The sequence below is a fragment of the Bubalus bubalis genome, chromosome 2, assembly GCF_019923935.1.
Source record: "Bubalus bubalis isolate 160015118507 breed Murrah chromosome 2, NDDB_SH_1, whole genome shotgun sequence".
NCBI classification, from domain to species: domain Eukaryota; kingdom Metazoa; phylum Chordata; class Mammalia; order Artiodactyla; family Bovidae; genus Bubalus; species Bubalus bubalis.
Window position 1 is genome coordinate 66897864 of NC_059158.1, and position 18684 is coordinate 66916547.

The following is an 18684-nucleotide window of genomic DNA, read 5'->3' on the forward strand; positions in this document are numbered from 1 at the left end:
TAAGTTGCACGTGTTTGTTCTTCTGAGTTGTATATTGTACCAATAAAAGGTATAAAACTACACTATTTTGGTTCTATGATAATGGATCAATTTAAAAACTTTTAGTACATCAAGTTTTTTAGATTCTGTGGAAAATTTTAAATTAAATTTATTTACTTTTTCAGCAGTGAAAGAAAAGTACAAACAGAAGCATTGTAGTTGGCCACTGTTATCTGTTATCTGTCCAGGCAGTTATGTGCAGTGGTTAGTAATGGTCAGTGTATCACCGAGCTAGCCTAACCTTAATTAGCCTGACATACTAACCAGTGATAGTTAAAATGAAGTTAGTTTTTTTATCTTTGAAAGGTTTAGCTTGTCACCAAGGCTGGTTCCTAACATCATCTTATAGAAAAGATATGTTCCTAGATCTTTCACATGAAACCATAGACTTTCCACATACAACTTTTAAGTAAGAGTCACTATCTCTAAGATGTATGGTGGCAGAACATTTTTGCAATAGCTCCACAAAATGGGAAGTGAACAAAATGTCTCTGTTTTTGGAAATAACAATTCAGGAAATGAAACATAACTAGTCCTTTTATTTTGGCTCCTTTCCCCAGTCTGTTAATTACATTGTCTAACCAAAATTGGATGTTTTATTATTATAATTAGACCTCTCCAGTAGTTTTCTCATAGTTTTAGTTCTCTCTGCCATTTGAAGAAATCTCAAGAAGAGTAATAGATGGTTCACTAATAACATATTCTCCTCCTCTCAGACCCTTAATGCTGTAGATAAAGAGTTAGACTCTATAAGAGTCTATTTGCATGTATGGAATGAAATCATTAAAAGTAAATTTTTAGCAATATTTTTTCCCTAGAGTATAATTTTTGGGAAAATTTCAGCAAAGGAAATCCCTTCTTTCTAATAAAAGAAATATTGGGCATTTGTAGGAGTAACCACGTTTATCACAAAGAAAAATGGGAGGATAATGAAAAGTTTTATTTTACTAATTAGAAAGAAGATGTCAATATTAATGTTAACTATTATTTTCAATTAGCCATTATTTCCCAAGAAATTAACACCTGCTATGTTATTCCGTATTCTAAAATACAACAGGTTTCAAGTCTTGAAGTCAGTCAAAAATGAGAATAATAAAAGATTGTAGCTTAAACTCTCTCACCCCTTCAGCTTCAAAAGATTTGTACACACTTTACCCAGATGATTAACATACCTAGTAAAGTTTTGAGTCTCCATCATCAGCCATTTGCAGCATTTGTGGGAGTGGGAGAAATGAGAGAAAATTCCTCTCGCGTTTCCCTCCCACTGTCCTTTCTTCATGATAAAGGTCACAGTTTTGCTTAAAGATTGGCTTATAGACTGTTGTAGCTAAAACAGACTCTTTCAGTCATCTAGGTTCATGTTCTTATTTTACACAGAAGAGGAAACTAAGATCCAGAGAATTTAAATGACTTGCCCAAGATCACAAAGCTAAAAATAATGGGATAAGAGCTAGAAAATACCTAGCAGGAAGAGTTTTCCCTGTAAATTATTTTTGTGTGTGTGGTTGTTAGTTCAAATATGTTAGCCCTATAAAATGTTAATTCAGGTGAGCCTACTAAAAATACTTATTGTTTCTTGATATAATAAAGATGGGGAAAAAAATCCAGAGGAATGAAAAGGGAAGTGGTCCACAGATTAAGTGAGACACAGCATATGTGCTTTGATTTTAAGGCTTTGGGTCAAAATCACACTTAAAATCTTGGTAACCAAAAAGAATCTTGTTCTTGGAATGCTGGTAGGGACCTGAATTACTCATAAGCCTCTTAGGAAAGAATTCACCATTCATTTGATATTGCAGTGATTCTTGATCAGAATCAAGAAAGGCAAGCAAGTCTTGATCAGAAAGACAAGCAAGCCGTTTTTACTGTTAGGAGCCTAGTCATACATAACAAATCCCTCAGAAACCTTCGATTGAAGGACCATCTATTTTGAATGATTTTAGTATGGAGTAGATGCTCTACCATTCTTTCCCTATTGGTGCCTGCACAGCAAACCTCACGTACTTGTATCAGGGAGTCAGAGCATCCAAAAATGATAGCATTTCTAATTGTAGACTTACTCGACTGACAACCATTTCCGAAGTATTGCCGAATCATTATTCTAAAAGGTTTAATTGAGGAGTACTCAAATGCCAATATTCAGAGTAAAGTAACTCCAGTGAAGTCATTGGCTTTGGACCAAATATTTGGATCATTTGATAACTTAAGCGACAAGCCTAGCTTCTGGTTTTCCTTCTACTCAATTCCTCCTCCTCCCCCCCCACAAAGTATGTCTGTTACTGCCAGAGGATTAAAAATTCCTTTCTAATCTACTTTCACGGGTAGGAGACTGACCAAAAGCTCCATGGGGTCTTAATTTAAGTTTTCCATTTTGCTAAAAGGTAAGAAAGAAGCACTCTACCTTTATTTCTGAAGTCTCTAGGAACAAGTTTAGCCTAATATGATATGAAAATCCAACATTCAAAATAATATCTGGCATTTTCTTGACATTCCAGAGGCATGCTTGAAATAAATTGATGACAAAAGGAGCTAAAAATGGTGAAGGAAATTACAGAAGTGTTTGACTATCATCCAAAAGATTCTAACAGAGGAAAATTTCCCCCCATCCCACAGTCATCTTAAGGCTTTGTACTAAAGACTGCTGCAGATTTTAACTGGTTGGCAAAATATATAGCAGGTGACAAAATATTTTTGACGTGGTAGCTAAAAAATTTTCTTTTTCATTACTTACTTGACCATTTTATAAACAAACATAATAATTAGGAAACAAAAAATCAGGAGTAGGAAACTATATTCAATATCCTACAATAAACTATAATGGAGAAGAATATGACGGAGAACATACATATACATACATGTATACGTAGGCTTTCCAGGTGGCACTAGAGGTAAAGAACCTGCCTACCAAGTCAGGAGACACAGGTTCAATCCCTGGACCAGGAAGATCCCCTGGAGGAGGGCCTGGCAACCCACGCTAGTATCCGTGCCTGGAGAATCCCAAGGACAGAGCAGCTTGGTGGGCTACGGTCCATAGGGCGACAAAGACTTGGACATGACTGAAGTGACTGAGCACGCATTCACACGCACATACGCATGCACACACACACACACACACATATATATAAAACTGAATTACTTTGCTGTGTAGCAAAAATTAACAGAACATTGTAAATCAACTATATCACAATAAATTTTTAAAAATTCAGGACTAATTTATATGTGATAGAGTCCTCTATTTGAAAACAGCGAGGCTCCTCAATCTTTTATAGCAAATAGAAACTCTCCAGTGCTCAAATATTTGATTCTCTGGACTCCCTCTGTGTCTCCCTGCCCCCATTGAAATACTGTGAACAACTTTTCATGCTTACTCTTATGAATCAATGTGAAATTTGACACTTTCCCTTCCTCATTTCAGATATGACTCATTACTCTTGGTGTAATCTCCAAGGACCAGAAGCTCTACTTAAAAGTGAGTAACAAAAGAAGCATCTTTAATTCAACCTGGTTTACCTAGAGAACTCTAATAGTTATTGTTCACTGCCTGCTTAAGTATGCGTTATAAAGCTGAGTGCTTGAAGCTTCCGCTCTTCCGCCTTCCCTGGGAGAACAAATGCAGAGAAGCTGGAGAGGTAAGCTGACTGTTACACCTTAGACCTGAAGTTTATCAGCAGTTCTACCTAACCATCCATTATCTCTGGGATGCTATTGGATTTTAGCTTTAGGAGCATTTTATTTATTTCCAAGATTTTGGATCATCTTTCTCTCAGACCTCTCTAACTGTGCATACGGAAAGTAATAGATCTGAGCTACTTCTTAAAAACCTTTCTCATTTAAAGCTTGACCTCTTTTCTGCTGTGTGATAACCACTACCCCACCCCCGAGTCTCTCTCAGACTAGAAAGTGCTGTGGAGCTCAATCCACTACAGAAATCTTAAATCATCTAGAAAAGCCTGTGGTCTTTTAAACAAGAAGGAAGCATGAATATAGTACTTGAAGTAAAATTCTGCTTACCCTTATTTGAAAATGAGGGGATGGGGAAACTGAGGCCCCTTTACTTTTCCAAATCCTAGAAACATCTAGTCCTGAGAGAAATTGTTTCTTGGTCTAGAAGCTGAGAAGGATTTAAGTTAAACAATGATCCTTTTTCCATTTCTTAAAAAAAAAAAAAAAAAAAGGCCAGCAGAGGCAAATGTTCTGTTGGACAAATTGTTTCAGCAGATGTTCATTGTCCCAGGGAGAAAACAGCCCCTACTTTGCAGCTTAGCATTTGCAAATTTAGAAACTTAAAATATTTTTAACTTGAAATGGTCCATGTGGTATGAGTGAGATGTAAATATTAAAATCATTTCTGTGGCTACATTAGCTATATCTGATACAGTGATGCAACAATTGTCATCTATCTGTGCTTTTCAAGTTTCTATAGATTGTTTGTTTTTTTTTTCCCCTCAATCATTTATAGTTTTTCACCTGGAAGAATATTAATAATGTACTAACATTTTGAGAATACTTATGATGTACTAAGTACTAGTAATTATCCTATGACGTAAGTGCTGTAAGGATGGCTATTTTAAAATGTGGAAACCAAGGCTCACAAAGATTAAATAACTTATCTAAATCACAGAGCCAAGGAGTGAAAATTGAATTTGAATGTAGACAGCTGGACTCTAAGACAGGGATAGTCTAACTTTTTTCTGTAAAGGGCCAGATAATAAATATTGGATGCTTTTTAAGCCATAACACCTATATTGCAAATATTCGACTGTGTCTTTGCAGAACAATAGCAGCCTAAGACAATATGTAAATGAGTGAGCATGGGTTGTTCCAAGAAAACTTTATTTATGGACCCTGACATTTGAATTTCATTTAATTTTCATATGTCACAAAGTATTATCTTTCTTTGAATTTTTTTTCAACTGTTTAAAAATGTAAAAACAATTCTTACCGCATGGGCTGCACAAAACCACAGGACAGGCTGAATTTGGCCCATGGACTAGCCTGTCAGTCCTGGCTCAAAGTTCTTAAGGATTGAATTATATTTTTAGTAGTGTCTTTTAATAATTTTTTTAAAAAGCAGTTTATAAAACTATATTTACATTCTAGCATTTTTAAGTCAGACTTTATCATAGAAAACTGTATTTTGGGAAAAAAGATTTGCTTTTTATATTATATGTATTAGGTTGGAACATATGAAATTTGCCAATTTTGATTGGGCTGCTTGACCTATAAAAGTGAAAATGTTTCAATATTAATATTTATAAATGTCTGTTGTCTCAGAGGGTAACTCTTACTTTATTAGAGTAATAAAACATAGACTAGTGACCAGGGAAACATAAACAATTTAAGAATCAGATGTGTAACAAACTAGATGATCATTAAGTTCCCTTTACAATCTTTTCTATGAAATGAATTATGATAGTCTAGGAGTTATAAAGAAAGGGGAACATCATATTACCACTTAATTTCTCTTTGATAAGTACTAAATTGTAATATCTCATTTAGTTTCCATAATGACACTATGCTGCTGCTGCTGCTAAGTCGCATCAGTAGTATCCGACTCTGTGTGACCCCATAGACGGCAGCCCATCAGGCTTCCCCGTCCCTGGGATTCTCCAGGCAAGAACACTGGAGTGGGTTGCCATTTCCTTCTCCAATGCATGAAAGTGAAAAGTGAAAATGAAGTCGCTCAGTCGTGTCTGACTCTTCGCGACCCCATGGACTGCAGCCTACCAGACTCCTCCGCCCATGGGATTTTCCAGGCAAGAGTACTGGAGTGGGGTGCCATTGCCTTCTCTGAATGACACTATAAGATAAGTGTTTTTACTGAGTTTATATTGAGACAGTCTAGATTCTTGCCCAATTCAGTGCCTTAATCGATGACAAAGTTGGGTCCTGAACAAAGATGAAAAGATTCCTCCTTTTTTCGCTCACACAACATAGGCAATTTCACTGTAATCTGTCAGTACCACTACGACTTTTAACATAAAAATTTAAAAAATATATTCTTTTCAAATTCATTGCTAGAAAACCAATGATAAAGGCATAGTATTAGAATTGCTCTCATTTTCAGTAAACTCTAGAAAACATACTCACATAATTGTTAAACATTTTTGTAGCCGCATTTATATGGTTTCTTTGGAATTTTTACACTAATAATCTCTGACTTGGGTATGATCTCAATTTATTTTTAAACAGACGAGTGGAAGAAAATGAGAATCATAGCTTTTGGTAAACAGAAACTTCACAAGCTAAATGATTACTTGAAACTGATTGATAGGTTTAAAAAGTGAGAATTTTAGAGTATCAAATCTCTTTTTTCACTTATTAATATATTAGCAGAACTTTTAACTCCTATATGTACTAGGAAAACAATTATGCATACACTGAGAAAAAAAGCATTTGAAAAGGAAAGAAGCTACAAAGTAAAATCAAAAGAAATATCTAGATTAGATTATTAAAATTATTAATACCTTTCTTCATTTATACTTCTCATTCCCTCTCTAAAGAAGAAACCAATAATTTCATCAGTGGCTACTAAGGAATAAACTATGACATTGGTAAGAAATTCTGAAGAATTCCTCAGGGATAAAAATATCCTCACAAGGAAATGAATTACTCTGGGATACAGTTACCCTGGAACTTTTTTCTTCTTTTCTTTTCCCTTTCTTTTATTTCCCTTTCCCTTTTTTCTTGGCATAGCGAATAAAATAAATTTCAGGCACAGTTGGCTTCTTTCCACTCACAACTTTCCATCCTTACTTTTATGTCTTTTTTTCCTAAATGCCATATTGACTTCTCTTACTAACATTATTTCAACTCATCAAACTATATTTTCCTTCATTCAAAATTTACTTCAAAAGTCAGTCTTCTCTAGAATGCACATCAAGAGACATCTGCCAGAAAGTGAAATTCAAAAATTAGTAAAAAGGTTCTTGGCAATTCCAAAGAAACAGAGGGTTTACATGAAAAAAATGTATGAACAGACTTTTGCAACGTGGTTGAAGAAAGGGAGATTTTCGATCTTCTGATTTCCACTAGAATGTAATCACAGCAAAAATATGATTTTTATCTTACTTACCACTGAATTTTCAACAAAAAGTGTTTTTGGAACATGATAGGTGCTCAGTAAATATCTACAGAATGAATGAATGGCTATTGAAAAGTAACTTCAGACATGAAATCAGGAGCACAACAATTAAGCAGATGATATTATATTATTGTCTTGCTTTAATGAGTCTTCTTTATTCTTTATTCCCTCATTCACAACGAGGGAAATATTGTACAAGTCACTTGGACACAGCACTATTTAGTAATATGACATGACATGAGTTTAAAGATAATGTGACCATTGTCATATTTATTTTGTAATAATCAGATTCCAAAAAGCAGATTAGCAGATAATAAGCAGTTTCCAAAAAGTTCAATTAAAAATTAGGTATGATCCTAGAGGCCAATATTATAAATAAAAGGAATGAAGGCACATGAGATTTCAGATTTTAGAAAACAACTCTAACCCATAATCATATATTTAGCCAGGATAAGATTTGTGAAGCCTGAAAAGCCACGTTTCTCAGTCTCAGCATTATTGACATTTGGAATCTGATACTTCTTTGCAGTAGGGATTGTCCTGTATGTAATGAGATGTTTAGCAGCTTCCCTGATCTCTACCCACTAAATGTAGGGAATGCCACACCTCCTTTCTTGGGAAACCAAAAAATATCTTCAGATATTGCCAAATTGAGAACAACTGCTCTGAAGGAAAGAAGAGAGACAATATTCTCAGGTTTTAGAAATACTTATATTTATAAGCAAACATGGAAAAAGGAATTTATAAGAGTGATTCAAAAATCACATCACTGCAGCTGAGAAATTTAAAATGCCAGTTTAAAAAACTATACTAAGAATAAAAGAAAGGAACATCTCCTGTGGCTTATCACAGCAAGATAAACTTTGGTGCTCATTGTGTATAGATAAACAATAGGACCATTAACATTATGAAAATATTTTGCATAGTCTTCTCCATTCAGACAAATAATCTTCTAATATTACAGACCATTTTTAGGTAAGAGAGAAAGAAAGTACTTTATTCCTTTATACATTATTGTGATTTCTAAAATTTGGTAAATTTCATATCACAAGAGTAGGGGAAATTATCAAAGGCACAATAATGTTTTTAGAAACATTTGAAATTGTTTTAAAAGTTGTACCATAAAGTAAACAATCCAGATTTTTATAAAAATAATTTAAAATAGGTGGTGTAAAAAAATTGCTAAGCTACTTAGTAAGGATCCCTGAAATGATTCTAGAACGATCAAAGACATACTGAGTGCCTGTAATAGAAGAATTGACTGTCAAAAACCTTGATTGCACTGTATATGTCAAATTACTCTCCTACTTGACTGGGTTTCTTGAATTGTAGATCAGTGTGATACTAAAAATACAGTGAATTTTGATTTCCACAAAGGGTTTGTGAAATATTCTTAGGCTATCTATGTTCTTGCAGACAGACTTGAAAAGCATGGGCAGATTGAGAGTTCAGTTTGTTTTCCCTACTCCACCAGATGAGTATTCCCCCTACCTTCAGAAGGCTCCTTGTTATAATGCTTTTTGGGAATCTCTAGGAGCCTGGTGGGCTGCCGTCTATGGGGTCGCACAGAGTCGAACACGACTGAAACGACTTAGCAGCAGCAGCAGCAGCAGGACTCCTCAAAATGAATGTTCAAAGTCATTAGACTCAATAATCAATAAGTGGCCTTCAAAGTCTATCATCTTATGGTATTTCAACCACTGTGATCTGCAAACTGTCAGTGCCATTCAGTCTGTCTTTAATTAAGGTTGAACAAAAATCTTATAGATTTATTCCCATCCCATCTTAGGAGGACATCATACTTTTTGTAAAATTCTTTTTTTTTTTTTTTTCTAGTTTTATTTTTTTTTATTTTTTTTTTTTGATTTTATTTTATTTTTTTTTAATTTAATTTTATTTTTAGACTACATAACTGTATTAGTTTTGCCAAATATCAAAATGAATCCACCACAGGTATACACGTGTTCCCCATTCTGAACCCTCCTCCCTCCTCCCTCCCCATTCCCTCCCTCTGGGTCGTCCCAGTGCACCAGCCCCAAGCATCCAGTATCGTGCATCAAACCTGGACTGGCAACTCATTTCATACATGATATTTTACATGTTTCAATGCCATTCTCCCAAATCTTCCTACCCTCTCCCTCTCCCACCAAGTCCATAAGACTGTTCTATACATCAGTGTCTCTTTTGCTGTCTCGTACACAGGGTTATTGTTACCATCTTTCTAAATTCCATATATATGCATTAGTATACTGTATTGGTGTTTTTCTTTCTGGCTTACTTCACTCTGTATAATAGGCTCCAGTTTCATCCACCTCATTAGAACTGATTCAAATGTATTCTTTTTAATGGCTGAGTAATACTCCATTGTGTATATGTACCACTGCTTTCTTGTCCATTCATCTGCTGATGGACATCTAGGTTGCTTCCATGTCCTGGCTATTATAAACAGTGCTGCGATGAACATTGGGGTACTCGTGTCTCTTTCCCTTCTGGTTTCCTCAGTGTGTATGCCCAGCAGTGGAATTGCTGGATCATAAGGCAGGTCTATTTCCAGTTTTTTAAGGAATCTCCACACTGTTCTCCATAGTGGCTGTACTAGTTTGCATTCCCACCAACAGTGTAAGAGGGTTCCCTTTTCTCCACACCCTCTCCAGCATTTATTACTTGTAGACTTTTGGATCACAGCCATTCTGACTGGTGTGAAATGGTACCTCATAGTGGTTTTGATTTGCATTTCTCTGATAATGAGTGATGTTGAGCATCTTTTCATGTGTTTGTTAGCCATCTGTATGTCTTCTTTGGAGAAATGTCTATTTAGTTCTTTGGCCCATTTTTTGATTGGGTCATTTATTTTTCTGGAGTTGAGCTGTAGGAGTTGCTTGTATATTGCAGATGACATGATCCTCTACATAGAAAACCCTAAAGACTCCACCAGAAAATTACTAGAACTAATCAATGACTATAGTAAAGTTGCAGGATATAAAATCAACACACAGAAATCCCTTGCATTCCTATACACTAATAATGAGAAAACAGAAAGAGAAATTAAGGAAACAATTCCATTCACCATTGCAACGGAAAGAATAAAATACTTAGGAATATATCTACCTAAAGAAACTAAAGACCTATATATAGAAAACTATAAAACACTGGTGAAAGAAATCAAAGAGGACACTAACAGATGGAGAAATATACCATGTTCGTGGATTGGAAGAATCAATATAGTGAAAATGAGTATACTACCCAAAGCAATCTATAGATTCAATGCAATCCCTATCAAGCTACCAACAGCATTCTTCACAGAGCTAGAACAAATAATTTCACAATTTGTATGGAAAAACAAAAAACCTCGAATAGCAAAAGCGATCTTGAGAAAGAAGAATGGAACTGGAGGAATCAACCTACCTGACTTCAGGCTCTACTACAAAGCCACAGTTATCAAGACAGTATGGTACTGGCACAAAGACAGAAATATAGATCAATGGAACAAAATAGAAAGCCCAGAGATAAATCCACGCACATATGGACACCTTATCTTTGACAAAGGAGGCAAGAATATACAATGGATTAAAGACAATCTCTTTAACAAGTGGTGCTGGGAACTCTGGTCAACCACTTGTAAAAGAATGAAACTAGAACACTTTCTAACACCATACACAAAAATAAACTCAAAATGGATTAAAGATCTAAACGTAAGACCAGAAACCATAAAACTCCTAGAGGAGAACATAGGCAAAACACTCTCTGACATACATCACAGCAGGATCCTCTATGACCCACCTCCCAGAATATTGGAAATAAAAGCAAAAATAAACAAATGGGACCTAATTAACCTTAAAAGCTTCTGCACATCAAAGGAAACTATTAGCAAGGTGAAAAGACAGCCTTCAGAATGGGAGAAGATAATAGCAAATGAAGCAACTGACAAACAACTAATCTCGAGAATACTTTTTGTAAAATTCTTAATCCACAAAGAAGCAAATCAGTATCAGTTAGTATTTGTTTAGTTTAAAAAATAACACTCAAATAAAAACAGGATTTATTGTTACACTATTAAGTATATTTAATAGTTTACTAATGTCACAATCATTTGGTTATACTGACAGAGAAGAAATGGTGTGCTAGATGAGAAAAAAAATCTGCCTATCAGATATTGTATCAGTCTGAGTTCTGCTCTACTCCACCCATTCCACATGTTCACCTGTCACCTTGCTCCAATAAATACAAAATGACTAGGCAAAAACTTTACTAGCATAGATATTTTAAGCACCATGTCTTAGCTGCTTCAGTCGTGTTCAACTCTTTGTGATCCCATGTACTTTAGACCACAAAGCTCCGCTGTCCATGTGATTTTTCAGGCAAGAATAGTGGAGTGGGTTGCTATGCCTTCCTCCAGGAGATCTTCTTGACCCAGGGATCAAACCTTGTCTCCTGCATTGCAGGCAGGCTCTTCACCGCTGAGCCACTGGGGAAGTACATTAAGCACCATAGTACTAATAATATCAAAAGTATATTTTCAGGCCAAAGAGAGCTTTTTAACAAGATGAAAAAAGAAATGTAAGCTAGAATGAAAATTTTAAATTTACATCTTACCTGGGAAGAAGTACACTGTTTCAAAAATGGTACTAAGTCACACCAAGTGTACATAACTATAGCCATGCACTTATCTAAATGGGCTGCTTAATTTTACAACTACATAAATTAAAATATACAGTGTAATGAATTTGTGATAACTGATAATACTGTGATTTATTGCTTTACTTTAAAAAGTATAGAAATTCTAGAAAGGAGATTCCAATTTGACAAGCTAAAAATAAATGGATGGTTTGCATGTCATATTCAATCATCACTTCATGATAATGATTCATATTATTTCACATAATAGTTTCCTAACCAGAGTATTGGTTCACTGCTGGAAAACCCAAATCATATTATCAGGTAAAGGCATGCTGCATTGCTTTCTTTCCAGCATCAGTGAGGGTCCTTATTGCACAGGTCATCTTTATACTCAGGTGTCTTCAAACTCTGAACAAATGGAAACTTACTTAATGAGACAACAAACATTTGACCTGACTTGTATCCATGATGATGATCTTCCTTGTAAAAGAAATATATCCCTAGGAAACCCAGAGCCATGGAGAAGAGGAGGCAAAGCATGACTTTGAAAGAGAGAATCAATAACAGCACTCAGCTAGGATCCTCTGCAAATTTGACAAAGCTTGTTTTCAACATATAGTCTATGTAAACTGTGTGATGCTGTAAGTTTAAGTTCACAGGGTTGCAGAGTTCAACCTGCAGGCTTGTGAAAGTATGAACTCTTTAAGAGTGAGAAGGTAATTTGGCCTAACAAACTCAATACAGAGTCCTTGTCAAGCACTTACCCCAAATTATTACCCAAGGTAAGCGTTACATTGCCTGGGAGCAGCTAACTTTAAATCAAGAAATGCTATTTTCCTTCCTGAGAAATAAGAGTGAATTTTTTGTTTGTATCACATTTGGTCCATGTACTCACAATGAGTACAAGGACCCCTATTTTGTCGACATACTCATAAGGAAAATAGCCAACAGAAAACAGATAAGATAGAGATTTTTTTAAAAAGAGAGACAAGTAACCAAGTTACTTGTTATGTACTTGATACATAAGATCAACAAGTGTTCCTTTTGAAGTTCACAAATATAAAGTCCATGTCTCAGCTGGAAACAGTCAGATTTGAAATCTTTTCTCCAAATAGAAATAATGATATTTGCTTTCATAACAATTATTTTAGAAATTTCGACCCTAAATACACTCACTTCTCCATTTACATGTATCCACTATTTGGAAATCAATGAGAAATGAACTCTAGAGCCTGTCTCACAGACCTCTATTATTAGGGCTACCTCTTAAAAAAAATCTTTTTCCTCAGAACCTTCATCTGGAAGAAAAATCATTTTAGCATGCTTTTACTTGAAAACGATCCCAAGTAAAATCATCATTTCATATTCACTCATTCACTCATAAAAGCATTTAAGTGATTTAGGAAAAGTTAAGCATGAGGGAGAGGATAGCACTTTCAAATAAATCCAAATCTTACCTGGTAAATTGAAATGGAACAACACCCTGAAATCCTTCTTGACTTGCCTCCTCTCCTCAAGGGACGACTAAATCACAGCAGCCAATATTCTTAAACCCTGAAAGAAAAATCAGGAAGCTTGATCTGTGCACATAATGGCCTGCACAATGTAAGAAAGCGCCGTTTCTTGGCAACTAGGAAACAATCCTTTTCAATTAACTCAGAGCAATTGGCCCACGTTTGTTGTTAAACAGAGTAAAGAAAATGCTCTAAGAACTCAAAAGAACCTTGGTAATAGCTCACCAAGAAAGTCAGGGCAGTTTGTTCATTTTGAAAAGCATTTTTAATTAATTGACTGCCCATTCGATGCGCCTAACCCTTTCCTAAGAATTTTTATTGACCTACCTGTTTCACTTCCCTGTTGCATATTATTTACTTAAAACCTCAGTCCTAAAGAGTTGGATTCGTTGTTGCAAAAACAGTGAAAAGCTGAAAGATAATTCTAACAAATCAGGGGTGTGTAATGTTATCTTGCATACTATTTGCACACTATATTTTGCTTTCTAAATCATCAGCTTGAATGTAGCCCTGAGTGCTCACATAATTCAAAACAGTTGTATCTTCTATTCTTTTCATTCTTAAAGACCACCTCCAGCAGGCACTAATTTCAGGTGATATGTAGGAAGTGTAGCTGGGCTAGGTTGATTTGTGTTGATTTAACTATCTGGGGGGATATGAATCATATATGAATACATAATTATCCTTGGGGAGATTGGTTCCAGCTCCCTAACCCCCACCGAGAGTAACAAACTCCATGGATGCTTAAATACTCTATGTAAAATGGAATAGTATTTACACATAACCTGTGCACATCTTCCCCTGTACTTTAAATCTTCTCTAGATTACTTCTAATACCTAATACACTATAAATACTATGGAAATAGTTTTTACTATGGTAACAAAGTCAAGTTTTGCCTTTTTGGAACTTTCTAAAATTTTTTTCTTCAAATATTTTTGATCCATGGTTGATCTGTGAATGTAGAACCTACAGATATGGAGAACCAACCGTACTTGTGAGAATTTGATGAACTCTTTGGGTGCTTTGCATTCTCCCGTACATATTTGAAATTTAATGTATTTATTGGGGTCCATATGTGGGACCCTTACTTAAGAATTTCTATTCCAAAAGGCAAGTGGTGAGGAAAATACGTTATGTATAGATAATTTTTGTTGCTAATCAAATTTTACCATTGCAAATGGTAAAGCTTTAACTATCAAGTATGTTTGTATCTCCAAAGTGAGAAGACATTTTAAGATAGATTATCTCCATATTCAACCAATGTCAAATGGGATAAATATTATCTTCACACAACCCCCCTCCCATTTTGCCAAGGTTGACCAAGAGCATATGTTGTCATGGTGTTTACTGTCAACAGCTCTTTTGTTTTCTTTTTTCCTTTTACCATCCAGATCTCTCTAAAATGTGTGTCATTTTTGTTGTGCTATCATTAATGGGCAATTCTTCTTAGGTAATATTTTTTAAAAATATAACTTTTTGGAGGGATTGTCTTCACACAAAGCACTTTCTCTGCGGGTGGGAATTTGAGGCAGTGTTGCATACTGTTGAAGGTGATGTGTTTAGGTAGACCTTCTGGCACCTTCAAATCACATTCTCAACAGCTGTATACACTTTCCATGGATAGAACTGGCCTGGATAATTTTATAAGTGTTTCTTCAACCTTTGTACTGACTCTTGCACTTGTTTGCTCCATGACCTCAGGTAGATTTGTTAAACATTTTGTGTCTCAGTTCCCTTATCTGTCAAATGAAGTTAATAATATTTACATCATAGGGTTATTTTGAGGATTGATTAAGATTGCATATGTAAAGCTTAAAACAGGGCCCAGCAAATGCTATGTGCTCAAAGGTTAGCTATATTGTTAACATTGTTGTGGTTGTTTGCGTTTCTGAACTGAGTAACTTTCAAGGTCCTTTTCAGATTCCCCAAATCCTATATAATCCTGATATAAAAATCTAAAGTTATGTAAACAAAGGCTTTTGAGATATATAAAATGACTCTCCTTCCTTTTTTTTATAGATAAATCCTCATTCATCACATAATATGTTTAATATTTAGAGCTTTTATATGCCCTTTCACTAACAGAGAAAAATGACAATTGTTTTGAAAAGTGAAAAATGTCTTTTTCTTTCTGAAAAATGCATTCTTGTTAAACAGATTCACTTCATTTAACCAAATGCAGAGAGAAGCGGAAATTCTGCAAGAATCTTTTCTCATAAGACATTTTATCACATGCAATACAATTATTTGAAAAATCACTAGCTTTTCTTCTTATATTCTTAAAATGTATGGACCTTACTTCAGTTTTTAGCATCCATTTAGAAGTTAACCAGCAGCTGCAGATCCAAATATTTGAGAGGTAATGCATGCTTGTGAATATTTGCTGTAAAAACAGTCCAGCCAGAGTAGGCCATAAAGACTCCATCTGATCCTCTCCAGCTTAAAAGGCAGGTTTAACCCTAGGTCTTGGCTAAATGCATTGTGAAGCTTCCTCAATCAAATACAATGCCATCACTCTGCTAGGAGAAAATTCAAAATTATTTTGAGAGACCAAATAAACTAGCCTTCTTTGGAAAGATTGGATTCAGCTACTAAGTAGATATTAATTATCATATACTTGGTACATAACAATGCCTCCCTTGTTCTTTATTTCTAGCAGTCTTATTTGCCTCAGTATCTTGAAATAACAAATTCTGGAACAGGGGAAATTACCTATGAAATGTGCAAAAAAACTGAAAGGACAATATTTGTTTAAAAGTACTGAACTCTGGAGATTTTAACAGAAATACTCTGGAAAATTTCAATCCGATGTCTCTCTTTACAGAAGATTGGGTGTAATGTGAAAACAGTGCTGCATAAGCTACTGGGTAATGTGAATTCCTCATCAGAAATTCTGTAATAGCCTAAGTCTCAGAGTTATTTCCCTCCTATACTCTGAGAGGAGCTCTCCCAAGCCTGAGGTCAGGGGCAGCAGCCGAGAGGAGCTACCCCACATCTGAGGTCAATGGTGGCGGACGAGAGGAGCTACCCCATGGCCATTTCAGGGGTGGAGGCTGAGAGGAGCAAACCCATGTCCAAGGAGCAGCGGCTGCGGGGGCACAAGAGAGCTGAGAGGAGCTACTCCACGTTCAAAGTCAGGAGGGGCAACCTCAGCGCTTTGCTGGAGCAGCCGTGAAGAGATACCCCACGTCCAAGGTAAGAGAAACCCAAGTAAGACAGTAGGTGTTGTGAGAGGGCATCAGAGGGCAGACACACTGAAACCATAATCACAGAAAACTAGTCAATCTAATCACACTAGGACCACAGCCTTGTCTAACTCAATGAAACCAAGCCATGCCGTGTGGGGCCACCCAAGATGGGCGGGTCATGGTGGAGAGGTCTGACAGAATGTGATCCACTGGAGAAGGGAATGGCAAACCACTTCAGTATTCTTGCCTTGAGAACCCCATGGACAGTATGAAAAGGCAAAATGATAGGATACTGAAAGAGGAACTCCCCAGGTCAGTAGGTGCCCAAAATGCTACTGGAGATCAGTGGAGAAATAACTCCAGAAAGAATGAAGGGATGGAGCCAAAGCAAAAACAATACCCAGTTGTAGATGTGACTGGTGATAGAAGCAAGGTCTGACGCTATAAAGAGCAATATTGCATAGGAGCCTGGAATGTTAGGTCCGTGAATCAAGGCATATTGGAAGTGGTCAAACAGGAGATGGCAAGAGTGAACATTGACATTCTAGGACTCAGCAAACTAAGATGGACTGGAATGGGTGAATTTAACTCAGATGACCATTATGTCTACTACTGTGGGCAGGAATCCCTTAGAAGAAATGGAGTAGCCATCATGGTCAAATGGAGTACTTGGATGCAATCTCAAAAACAACAGAACAATCTTTGTTCATTTCCAAGGCAAACCATTCAATATCACAGTAATCCAAGCCTATGCCCCAACCAGTAACGCTGAAGAAGCTGAAGTTAAACAGTTCTATGAAGACCTACAAGACCTTTTAGAACTAACACCCCCAAAAGATGTCCTTTTCATTATAGGGGACTGGAATGCAAAAGTAGGAAGTCAAGAAACACCTGGAGTAACAGGCAAATTTGGCCTTGGAGTACGGAAAGAAGCAGGGCAAAGGCTAATAGAGTTGTGCCAAGAGAACACACTGGTCATAGCAAAAACCCTCTTCCAACAACACAAGAGAAGACTCTACACATGGACATCACCAGATGGTCAACACCAAAATCAGATTGATTATATTCTTTGTAGCTAGAGATGGAGAGGCTCTATACAGTCAGCAAAAACAAGACCAGGAGCTGACTGTGGCTCAGATCATGAGCTCCTTATTGCCAAATTCAGACTGAAATTGAAGAAAGTAGGGAAAACCACTAGACCATTCAGGTATGACCTAAATCAAATCCCTTATGATTATACAGTGGAAGTGAGAAATAGATTTAAGGGACTAGATCTGATAGAATGCCTGATGAACTATGGATGAAGGTTTGTGACATTGCACAGCAGACAGGGATCAAGACCATCCTGATGGAAAAGAAATGCAAAAAAGCAAAATGGCTGCCTGGGGAGGCCTTACAAATAGCAGTGAAAAGAAGAGAAGCGAAAAACAAAGGAGAAAAGGAAAGATACAAGCATCTGAATGCAGAGTTCCAAACAATAGCAAGGAGAGATAAGAAAGCCTTCCTCAGAGATCAGTGCAAAGAAGCAGAGGGAAGCAATAGAATGGGAAAGACTAGAGATCTCTTCAAGAAATTCAGAGATATCAAGGGAATATTTCATGCAAAGATGGGCTCAATAAAGGACAGAAATGGTATGGACCTAACAGAAGCAGAAGATATTAAGAAGAGGTGGCAAGAATACACAGAAGAACTATACAAAAAAGATCTTCATGACCCCAGATAATCACGATGGTGTGATCACTCACCTAGAGCCAGACATCCTGGAATGTGAAGTCAAGTGGGCCTTAGAAAGCATTACTATGAACAAAGCTAGTGGAGGTGATGGAATTCCAGTTGAGCAATTTCAAATCCTGAAAAACGATGCTGTGAAAGTGCTGCACTCAATATGCCATCAAATATGGAAAACTCAGCAGTGGTCACAGGACTGGAAAAGGTCAGTTTTCATTCCAATCCTAAAGAAAGGCAATGCCAAAGAATGTTCAAACTACCGCACAATTGCACTCATCTCACACGCTAGTAAAGCAATGCTCAAAATTCTCCAAGCCAGGCTTCAGCAGTACGTGAACCGTGAACTTCCAAATGTTCGAGCTGGTTTTAGAAAAGGCAGAGGAACCAGAGATCAAATTGCCAAGATCCACTGGATTATGGAAAAAGCAAGAGAGTTCCAGAAAAGCATCTATTTCTGCTTTATTGACTATGCCAAGCCTTTGACTGTGTGGATCACAATAAACTGTGGAAACT

The 18684-nt window shown here is 36.3% G+C and overlaps 1 protein-coding gene across 2 annotated transcripts in view; it reads right to left on the reverse strand.

Annotated features, from left to right (window-relative positions):
• ITPRID2 (ITPR interacting domain containing 2) overlaps positions 1–13294 on the reverse strand; it is a 99185-nt gene extending 85891 nt beyond the window's left edge. For both annotated transcript variants that reach the window (XM_044932767.2, XM_006071943.4), the window contains exon 1: positions 13198–13294. The gene's annotated coding sequence lies outside the window, so the exon portion shown is untranslated. The remainder of the gene's footprint in view (positions 1–13197) is intronic.
• Between the last annotated feature and the right edge of the window lie 5390 nt (positions 13295–18684).